This window comes from Pleurodeles waltl, unplaced genomic scaffold (genome assembly GCF_031143425.1).
Source record: "Pleurodeles waltl isolate 20211129_DDA unplaced genomic scaffold, aPleWal1.hap1.20221129 scaffold_39, whole genome shotgun sequence".
Lineage (NCBI taxonomy): Eukaryota > Metazoa > Chordata > Amphibia > Caudata > Salamandridae > Pleurodeles > Pleurodeles waltl.
The window spans coordinates 9204446-9216003 of record NW_027150097.1 but is presented as its reverse complement, the minus strand read 5'-3'; the positions used below and the strand labels follow the sequence as shown (position 1 = coordinate 9216003).

The following is an 11558-nucleotide window of genomic DNA, read 5'->3' as shown; positions in this document are numbered from 1 at the left end:
TGGATGACTCTTTTTCTTTACTGCCTAATAATTTTCAAAACCCCTCACACCAGATACTCTGTATGATATGTTTCTCAGATTCCAAGGTTTCAGATCTTTGTCTTTTATCTTTACCGTCGTCTCGAGCTCCGATTATTCTAGAATTATCATCATTTTTAGGTCTAAACCACTCCGCTGAACCAATAGAGCTTTCAAACTAGAATGGATAAAGCCAATAGGTCTGGTATTAGTAAACTGGGTCCATGGTTATTTTGTCCATAGAATCATGTTCCAAAATATTAAAAAGAACATGGAAGTGCAAATCCGGTCACGTGACCGTATAGTTTCAATGAAAATGGATTTTCCTATAAGTAGAATGTGATTCATATTTACATACTGGAAATGCGTAATTGTCTCTACATTACTGTAACATATGGATACAGGTTAAATACACAAAGGAGACTACAAAAATAGAAAAAAAGAAAAACAACGGAAGCAAAAAAGCATTGGCAAGGCAAAGTGTTGTCATTACCCAAGCACCGAGGTGCACCTCTTTTTATGGGGATTGGCATCCACGATCAGAGAAAACATGGCCCTCACAGAGCAAGTGAACCAGTGCCTGGACTGGGTGACCCGTCGCCCCATGCTGTGTGCAGGTGGGAGGAAGACGCCAACTGTGAATCACAGAGCAGCAGATGAACGGATAACACAGCGGCCACCATTGTGTAGGTGGCGTGAGTTGGAGTCTCCATACAAAGGGTGTTTTTTGTTGGCTGCAGAGGGGCTGGGCACAGACCTAGTGTAACAAGATCTTACTTTACGTTAACAATTACATCGAAATTCACAAAAAACACAAAGGTTAAGGTGGAGTTATACATAAGCGAGCTAGTGTGACTTTAACTAATGTTACACAAACCCTAGAATTTCCCTGAAAAAAAACATATGTTAAAGTGAAGTTAGACATGGGTAAACTACTGTTTGAAAAGCAAAAAACACACTGTATCTTACTTGAGTGTGACTTGCAACACTGTGGTGCACTGATTATGATATCACATATTACATCACTGATGACATCTGAAATCTGTGGCGATACAAGTTATACGTAGGTCAGTTACGCATAACTGGTGAATTTCAGCTGTCATTCTTTTTAAACAGTAAGGGCCAGATGTAGCAAAGTGTTTGCGCCTCGAAAACAGCGAAAAACGCCGTTTGCGAGGCGCAAAAACCTCTTTGCTATGCAGAAATGCATTTTGCGAGTCCGGATCCGACTAGCAAAATGCATTTCTGACTCGTAAATAGGAAGGGGTGTTCCCTTCCTATTTGCGACTCGAAATGCTATTCAATTTCATTGGCGACCGCGAAAGTCGCAAATGAAATCGCAGTTACCATCCACTTGAAGTGGATGGTAACCCAGTCGCAAACGGGAAGGGGTCCCCATGGGACCCCTTCCCCTTTGTGAATGGTAACAAAAATAATTTTTCAGAGCAGGTAGTGCTCCTATGGACCACTCACTGCCTGCTCTGAAAAATACCGAAACAAAAGGTTTCATTTTTTTTTAAGGAAAACGGGCTGCAGATAGAAAAAAAAAACTGCTTTATTAAAAAGCAGTCAAGGACATGGTGGTCTGCTGACTCCAGCAGGACACCATCCCTGTGAGTGCCCATACTCGCAATGGGGTCGCAAATTGCGACCCACCTCATTAATATTAATGAGGTGGGTCTATGCGACCCCATTGCGAGTTGCAGAAGGTGTCTGAGACACCTTTCTGCATACCAAATTGCGAGTTGCAATTTGCGAGTCGCACGGACTCACAAATTGCAAGTCGCAATTTGTTTTTTTCCTACATCTGGCCCTCGGTTTTTATTATAAGAACACCCACATGTAACTCCATTTTAACATCTATCTATCTATCTATCTATCTATCTATCTATCTATCTATCTATCTATCTATCTATCTATCTATCTATCTATCTATCTATCTATCTATCTATCTATGTATCTATCTATCTATTTATCTATCTATCAATCTTTCCTCATACATATTACCTACTGGCTGTTGCCAGTAAGTAGTTAGTTACAACCTAATTTCCAGAGGAATGACATCTTTTGTTTTGTCTATAACTTTGGTGCTAATTTATGAATCTTCACAACATTTTCAAAACTAGTTTGCCGCTCCATTCACCTGCATTGTTGAGAGTTGTAAGGTGATTCGTCAAGTGCGTTCCGACAACAAGGGGGGGCATCAAAATGTGTTTCCCCTTGGAATTTTCCATAGAGATTGTAGACAGGACTACAGCCCGACCCTCTGAACGGATTTACACCAAATTTGGCAGAAAGCTCGATCTCGGTCCAGAAACAGTGCTTTTTGTTATTTGGTGTAAATCTGTTCAATAGCTTTGGAGTTATTAAAGAAAAAGGATATATTTATACCTGGGGCATCTGTGGATGCCATGGGGGATCCGTAGCTCCCAAGCCAAAAGGGAAGCCCTGATTGGTTGGCCACAACCTGAGAGAAAAGTTGCATCTTCCATTTTCTTTATTGCATTTTGTGAATAGTGAAACTTAGAGCCTGATTATAACCTTGGCGGAGTGGATTACTCCATCACAAACGTGATGGACATCCCGTCCACCGCACTACAAGGTCCATAGGATATAATGGAATTTGTTATACGGTGGTGGGATCCGTCACATTTGTGACAAAGTAATCCCCTCGGCAAATGTCGCAATCAGGCCCTTAGTAAAGTTACACAAAAAGAGCAATTTAGACATGCAAATTACTCACAGTTGTGAGTTACCTTTGTGAGAAGCCCCAACGTTGCCTAATTTGTAAAACACTAAGCGCAGGAGCCCAAAACATTGCTGAGAAGTCTGCGGCTGATGCTGTTGAATGACAGCGAGCTGAATTCCAAGCCTGGTAGTTTTGATTTCACCTCATTCCAAGCCTTCTTCATCTCTTACACTTCTTCCCATCGAATCCTTTAATGCTCAGCCTTCAAAGCCCTACCTCTCCCTTATCTCATAGACATACGCAACTCCCTGAAAGCCACTTCTTATGAAGATACTGTCTGACTGTCGTCCTCATCAAAGCTCTCTCTGGGGATCTGCCTTTACCCCAACTTGACACTGTCAGTGCCTCCTTCACTCAAGGCAAAGGCCAGATTTTCCTATTCCTAAAGAAACCTACACTAGACCCCTATGACCTCACCATCTATCAGCATCAAAGTCACCTGCCATTCATCAGCAAGATCTTTGAAAAAGCAGTCTACGTTCACCTCCATGATGGCATTAATGCTGACCATTTCCTGCATGACTAAGAGTCTGGTTTCAGATGCTAATGCAGCAGGAGATTGCTAACATACACATAGGAGGCGACACCCTTTGGCTACAGACGTAGATGACCCCCTACCTCCTGATACTGCTGGACTTCCCAGGTGCCTTCAACACAGTCTACTATTCAACTCCTATATGCACACTCCAGTCTCAAATGTGATTCACCAACAAGGTCCTCTGCTGGTTCTAGTTGTACCTTTCCAACTGACACCAGTTTGTTCGTGTTAACCCTATTAGGCTTAGGGTGGTCTTCTCCCACCCCTCCTATTTTTGTTGAATTTGTTGGCCTTTGAACTCTGTGCACTTTACGTGCTTGTGCTCTCACCCTTAGATATGGTAGAATTGGCTTACACCCAGTTGGCATATTTAATTTACTTGTAAGTCCCTAGTAAAGTACTACATGTACCTAGGGCCTGCCTGTAAATGTAATGCTACTAGTGGGCCTGCAGCACTTATAGTGCCATCCATCTACGTAGTCCTTTAAACATATCTCAGATCTGTCATTACAGCCTGCGCGAGTAGTTTATATTGTCATTCTACATGGCAGGACAAACCCCTTGCAAGGCCACACCTCCTTTTCTAATACCCATACGTCATCCCTAGGGTGGCTCCAACATGGCCCAAAAGGCAAGGTGCAGGGTATTTAAACCGTTGGATATGTACTTTTAATTTTTACATGAACTGGTAGTGAAAAACCTCTAAATATATTTTTCACTTCTGTGAGCCCTCCCTCTCAACAACATTGGATTACATTATTACATTTAAGAAGTGATAATTTTCATTTGGCAGTAGATAGGAGTCTCATGTTTGGCATCTGAGAAACTGTATTTAAAATTCCTCTTTAATGGTAAAGTTGATTTTAAGTTACAATTTCGAAATTGCCACTATTATATAGTTGGCATGTTCCTGCCCTAGCTATATGGTGCCTACTGCCTGTTCCTGGGTCACACAACCGGGTGTAGTTGGCAGTGCGACTTTGTTTATTCCCTCTCAACAGCAAAACAATAGAGGGATTAGGTGTGCCTGGATGGGCCATCAAATAGCAGGGTTGGGGGAGCGAAGCTAGGTACAGTACCTCTTGCAACTAAATAGGGTGTGCCCTGCCTTCACACAAAGGACTTGTCATAACTGAATTGTTCATGTAGCCAGCTTGAAGGAGGGAAGCTTAACCCCTTTGCTGCCAGGCCTTTTCCCCCTCAGGTGCCAGGCCTTTTTTGGCTATTTGGAGCAGTTTGCGCTTAGGCTCTCATAACTTTTTGTCCACATAAGCTACCCACCCCAAATTTGTGTCCTTTTTCAACAACATTCTAGGGATTCTAGAGGTACCCAGAGTTTGTGGGTTTCCCTGAAGGAGACCAAAAAATTAGCCAAAATACAGCAACAATTTTGTTTAAAAAAAAATGGGGAAAAAAGGGCTGCAGATGAAGGCTTGTGGTTTTTCCCTGAAAATGGCATCAACAAAGGGTTTGCAGTGCTAAAATCACCAGCTTCCTATCTTTCAGGAACAGGCAGCCTTGAATCAGAAAAACCAATTTTGCAACACAATTTTGGCATTTTACTGGGACATACCCCATTTTTTCTATTTTTTGTGCTTTCAGCCTCCTTCCAGTTAGTGACAGAAATGGGTGTGAAACGAATGCTGGATCCCAGAAAGCTAAACATTTAGACAGTAGACACAATTCTGAATTCAGCAAGGAGTAATTTGTGTAGATCCTACAAGGTTTTCCTATAGAAAGTAATAGCTGAAATAAAAAAAAGATTGAAATTGAGATAAAAAAAACTGCCATTTTTCTCAGCATTTTACTCTGTAACTTTTTCCTGCGATTTGAGATGTTTGAAAGCAATATACCGTTACGTCTGCTAGACTCTTCTGGTTGCAGGGATATATAGGACTTGTAGGTTCATCAAGAACCCTAGGTACACAGAGCCAATAAATGAGCTGCACTTTGCAATGGGTTTTCATTCTATACTGCGTATATAGCAATTCATTTGCTGAAATATAAAGAGTGAAAAATAGGTATCAAGAAAATCTTTGTATTTCCAAAGTGGGCACAAGATAAGGTGTTGAGAAGCAGTGGCTATTTGCACATATCTGAATTCCGGGGAGCCCTTACTAGCATGTGAATTACAGGGAAATTTCTCAAATAAATGTCTTTTTTACACACTGTCTTACATTTGGAAGGAAAAAACGTAGAGAAAGACAAAGGGCAATAACACTTGTTTTGCTATTCTGTGTTCCCCCAAGTCTCCCGATAAAAATGGTACCTCTCTTGCGTGGGTAGGCCTAATGCTCGCGACAGGAAACGCAACATGGACACATCACATTTTTACTTTGAAATCTGACGTGTTTTTTGCAAGGTGACTTGTGGGGCTCTCAATAGGTTCTGTCACCTTGAACCCTTTGCAAACCTCAAAATTTGGCCAAAAACACACTTTTGCCTCACATTTCGGTGACAGAAAGTTCTGGAATCTGAGAGGAGCAACGAATTTCCTTCCACCCAGCGTTCCTCCAAGTCTCCCGATAAAAATGCTACCTCACTTGTGTGGGTAGACTTAGAGCCTGTGACAGGAAATGCACCAAAACACAACGTGGACACATCACATTTTCCTAGCTGTGGATTTTGACCCCTAGCTCAGCCAGCACCTAGGGAAAGCTACCAAACCTGTGCATTTTTGAAAACTAGACACCTAGGGGAATCGAAGATGGGGTGACTTGTGAGGCTCTCACCAGGTTCTGTTACCCAGAATCCTTTGCAAACCTCAAAATTTGGACAAAAAACACTTTTTTTTCTCACGTTTCGGTGACTGAAAGTTGTGGAATCTTAGAGGAGCCACAAATTTCCTTCCACCCAGCGTTCCCCCAAGTCTCCCGATAAAAAAATGGTTCCTCACTTGTGTGGGTCGGCCTAGCGCCCGCAAAAGGAAATGCCCCAAAACACTATGTGAACACATCAAAATGATCAAATACTAAACTACCTGTTTTTTCAGGGGGGGAACCTGCGTTTTTGGTCCTGGGCTCAGCAGCCATATAGGGAAACCTACCAAACCCAAACATTTCTGAAAACTAGACACCTGAGGGAATCCAGGGCGGTGTGACTTGCGTGGATCCCCCAATGTTTTCTTACCCAGAATCCTCAGCAAACCTCAAATTAAGCTAAAAAATCAAATTTTTCCCACATTTCTGTGTGGGATCACCGCAACGGGACAAATTTCCCACCACACAACATTCCCCTCTGTCTCCCAGTAAAAATGATACCTCACTTGTGTAGGTGGGCCAAGTGCCTGTGACAGGGAAGAGCCAAACACTTGTCGAAATTGAAGGGGAACCAAAGCGGGTCCAAAAGGGCAGTTTGAAAAAAACCATTTGTAGGCTGACAAGTGGTATCGGTATAGATGAGACAATGCTGGGTGGTAGGAATTTTGTGGATTCCTGCAGATTCCGGAAGGTTCCATCACAAAATTTGGAAAAAATGTGTGATTTCCAGCAAAGTTGAAGGGTTGCAGTTCATTGTGGGTAAGAAAATGGTGCGGGGTGCATGTGAAGCACACCACCGTGAACTCACCCAGATGTTTAGTTTTTAGATATGTCTACGTTTTATGGATTTTTCTATGTGGCAGCGTCCCAGCGTCCAAAAAGTGCAACCCTCACTATTTCAAGTGGGACATTTTGAGAGTTAGCCAAGCTCTCATGGCCCAAATGTAAAACCAAAACCCAAAATAATCAAATGTCCTCTTGCTTGCCATGGAATAAGATGTTTTAGTGTGCGGAGGAGAGCTGAAAGACTGTTACCCCCTTCACTTGGGGTGGGGGCATAACATGCCCATACTGGTTGGTAGCCACCATCACACTATTTTTTTTTTTAATTCCCTGTCATCTAATAGACTTTCTGCCCGGCTAATTACCCCATTTGCCCACTGGTGGGCAGAACAACTTTTGCCCCATTTATTTCGGGTGGGGGTATGGCCATACCCCCTACCCTCTTCTTTTGAAAAAAAAAAACATCCCTGGTCTCCGGTGGGCTTTCTGCCCCCTTCCAAAAATAGGCCGAGCTGCCCCCAAGGGGGGCAGATATGGCCAATAGTAATGTGCCCCCATGGGGAGCGACCCTTACCCAAGGGGCTGCCCCCCTAAAGAAAACACACACATACACACACACCAATCCCTGGTGCCTAAGTGGTTTCTGCCCCCCGAGGGCAGATCGGCCTAATAGAAATACGCCGATCTGCCCCCAAGGGGAGCAGAAATGGCCCAAAATAAATCCACCCCCCCCCAGGGGAGCGACCCTTGCCTAAGGGGTCACTCCCCTTGCGTGAAATTGGCGCAAAAAAAAAAATCCCTGTGCCCTTTGTTTCTGGCCTAATAAAAATAGCCTGATCTGCCCCCAAGGGGGGCATAAATGGCCTAAATTAAATTTACCATTGCCTAAGGGGTTGCTCCCTTTGTGTGAAAATCCCTCATCCCTAGTGGTTTCTGCTCCCTTTGGGGGCAGATTGGCCTAATAAAAAATAAGCCGATCTGCCCCAAAGGGGGGGCAGAAATGGCCTAAATACAATTTGCCCCCCAGGGGAGCGATCCTTGCCTTAGGGGTCGCTCCCCATACGCAAAAACACAGAGTAAACAAAAAATATATATATCCCTGGTGTCTAGGTGTTTCTTCCCCCCCCCCCTCCCGGGGGCAGATCGGCCTAATTATAATAGGACGATCTGCCCGTGGGGGGCAAAAAAGACCTAAAAATATTTTGCCCCTCTGGGGAGCAGCTCTTGCCCAAGGGGCCACTCCTCCTATGCGTAAGTATTTAAAAAAAAACATTCCCTGGTGTCTAGTGGGCATTTCTGCTGCCTGGTCGCATCGCGATCGGGCAGCAGAAATGGTTGTAGAGACATGAAAGGAAAGGCCTTTCCTTTCATGCCTCTGCCTGCCGCTTCCCCCCGAGCAGAAGAGAAATGCTGAGCATTTCTCTTCCGCATTGCGCTGGAAGTATGCTTCCAGCGCAATGGGAGGTGACCTCTGATGAAGTCAGCACGCAATTGTGTGCTGACGTCATCAGACGTCACTGGGAGGGGATCAAGGAGGGCCGGGGTGGAAGGGGAAGCAATTCCCCTTTCATCCCTGACGGGGTGTGGGTGGACCAGGTGCAGGACGAGTTGGTTTTGTCCTCTGCACACAAGCCCTGTGGCCATTGGGAGACCAGCTTGTTCAAGGCACCGAAGGGGTTAAAGAACTTCAAAGGATTTTCTCCCAGAAACTTCTTCCACTTCCAAGCAAGTACCAGATATATACATATTGGACCCTCAGACTCAACTCTTCAGTATATATCTCGTCCTGTGGAAGTCTCAGAAGAAGGACTGCTGTTTTGTTTTGCTGCAAGAAGGACTGACACTCTGCTGCCCTGCTGTGTTGCCATGATGCCCTTCTGTCTGAGTAAGAAGGGCTGGAGATGCACCTTGGACCGAGGACCACCAAAGTGACTCCAAGGGCTACTTGACTGGCCTCCTGATCAGAGCCTCAAGGCCATTAAAGGCACCCCAACATCCTGCCTCTGTCCCTGAACCCAGCTGAATCAAATTCCTGACCCCCAAGTGGTGCCACCCCAGTCCTGAGTTGTGGAAGGTGGACCTGAAGGTGCACTGCCCATCTGTGGTCTCAGCAGAACCAACGCAGTGCATTACATCACCTTGCCAAAGTCTGCATTGGAACCACTGTACAATGCATTCCAGATGCAGGACTTTGCATCTCAGCCTTGCAGACCATCGGAACTGCTGCTGCTTGTTGCAGCTCCGTGCAATGACCTTGCATCGTCCACTATAGCTTACCGGATCCCTTGCTGTGTGACACATCGTAATGCAAGGACTTCACATCGCCCACCGCAGCCACGGGAACCATTCCTGCGTGGCTTATCTCCTTGCACGGACCTTGCATCAACACAGTTAGTACTTTGTGCTTTTTGGCACTTTTTCACTTAAATCTTAAAAATTGCATATTAACGGTTCTGTTGATCCGATTTTTGTCATTTTGGTCTTAAACTTTTTATTACATTTTAATTTGATTTTTCTTCTGTTATGTCTTCACTTCATTACTCTTTGTAGTGCTGCACAAATACTATACACATTGCCATTAGGTTAACCCTGATTATTATTGTGGCAAGCTACCAGGGAGATAAGCACGGGTGAATTTGGGGTTTGCTTGTGTTTCACTCTGATATAGATTGTGGTTGCTTGTGGAGTCCCCCGGGGTTCGATACTGCCTCCAATCATCTCATACCTTTTCATGGAGCTCCTTGGTGCTCTACCCACAGATAGCCACATCAAGACTCACCAATATGCTGATGGTGCTTGACCTATATGACGTGTGAAAAATGCACCCAGAGCAGAAATAATGGCCTGAATCTGGGGAGGTGCCTTTCTTCCCCTTACAGGAAGATCAGGTAAGGTGGACCCAGGGACTTCGTTAACTTGTAAAGATCCTGTCCCTTCACAAGCAAATATGAGATGTAAGGTGATACCTGGGGAAAGCAAACATTTGTTCCCCCAGCCAGTCAGGCTCCAAATCCAATGGAAGGGAAACTAACTGCAAACCACTCTTGAAGGTCCTGCTTTTTTACTTTTTGAGGAAAAATAAGTGCCAGGCCATAAAAATGAGTGCCGTTGTGCCCTACCTGCAACCACTGACTCAAATAAAGCACTGCAGACACACATACTCACTCACACACACACACTTTCTTACACAGACACTCACTCATAAACATGCACACATCATACATTCAAAAACAGTTTTTGAGTTATATGAGATACCAGCCAAGATCCCATTCAAACTCTAGGTACTCCATTTTTATTTCAAGTATAGTGAATAATAAGTTTATCATTCACTATTTGTGCAAAAAAGTTAATTGGTAGAAAACAAGGAGGCTGGTGCCCTCACACCCGTGTAGGTGAGCTACCTCTGCGTTTTTGGCATTGATTTTGCCACCTCTGAGGCCAGGAATAGCAAAGATAGTGACAGGTGTTGCCAGAGGTACATCAAGGGTCATAGCTGTGATCCCTGGAGGCTCCAAATGACGTGCAATAATAGCTGATAATGCCTGGGTTCAGCCACCCCCAAAGGCAGCCCATTGGTCATCCCCGTTCCAGGTGTCTTCCTGTGCCCTCTACGGCCAGCCCAAGCTCGCGTTTCTTACTCTGCATGAAGCAAAGTGCCACAGGCCGGAATTACTAATGTCCTAGAAATACTGACGGTAGGCGTGCTGTCTCACTATTCTCAGCATCACTATGAGACGTCTTTACCATGGGCATAGCTGCCAATGTTGCATCACTACTAGAACTCATGTGTCTGAGCCCCTCTTCACCCCAACAATTGTTGTCTTTTACTAGCTAACAATGCAAACGTGGGCCCATTTTCTTCCTTTCATCGGGCCCGTGGTACCCTTGCCACGCCACAGTGCTTTGCACATGCAGAAGTTTAGTGCCAGCATCACATTGTTGTGGGCACTTTGCACGAGTTGATGACAGGACATGTAGGTCCGGGCAAGATGTTAATTACGATGCAGAAATTGGCGTAATTTTGGAAGTTTTGCATAACAACACTGCACAAAAATACTAAGATTACGCCATTAATCCACAATGTGTAATTTCGGGCACAAATTTTAACGCAAATTGTGCCGTTTTGATAATTTTTTCACAAGAACGGCATTTCAGGTACATTATTTTCCCGAGCAGACTATTTGGGGAATTTGTTTAGTGAAAAACTATACATCTGAAGACAAACAGCAGTGTTTATAACGCGAGGAGGAGTTCTTTTAATATGGATGGTCAACAAAGCATACGTAATTTTGAGTAATTATTCTACTCAAAATTATAGAAATTACACCCATAGTTTTAATGCCAGGTCAGTCCATTATTTGTTCCGTATGTCTGTCAGGTTTGAGACTTAAGTTGTGTATAAACCATATACCACTGAATTTGTTTAAAAGCTCTACTGAATACAAGTAAATCCCAGCCCGGCTAGGACAGAATGTTTAGCCCTTTCTTATGACCCGCGGGTTCATTGGTCACCTTTGTCTCTAATGGCACTTCACTTCCGACAATAAAATGAAGTCAGCCTTCAGCTGCCTGTGAGAAATATTTTCTTTTATAACTATTTTATGCTCTTCAACTTTGAATTCTGTCAAGTTGTAAAAGTGTTCCCGCCCGGTTTCGAACCGGGGACCTTTCGCGTGTGAGGCGAACGTGATAACCACTACACTACGGAAAC

At 44.2% G+C, this 11558-nt stretch overlaps 1 non-coding gene across 1 annotated transcript; it reads right to left on the bottom strand.

Annotated features, from left to right (window-relative positions):
• Positions 1–11485: 11485 nt before the first annotated feature.
• On the bottom strand, positions 11486–11558 carry TRNAV-CAC (transfer RNA valine (anticodon CAC)). The gene has a single exon. It is a non-coding gene; the product is annotated as a tRNA-Val (tRNA).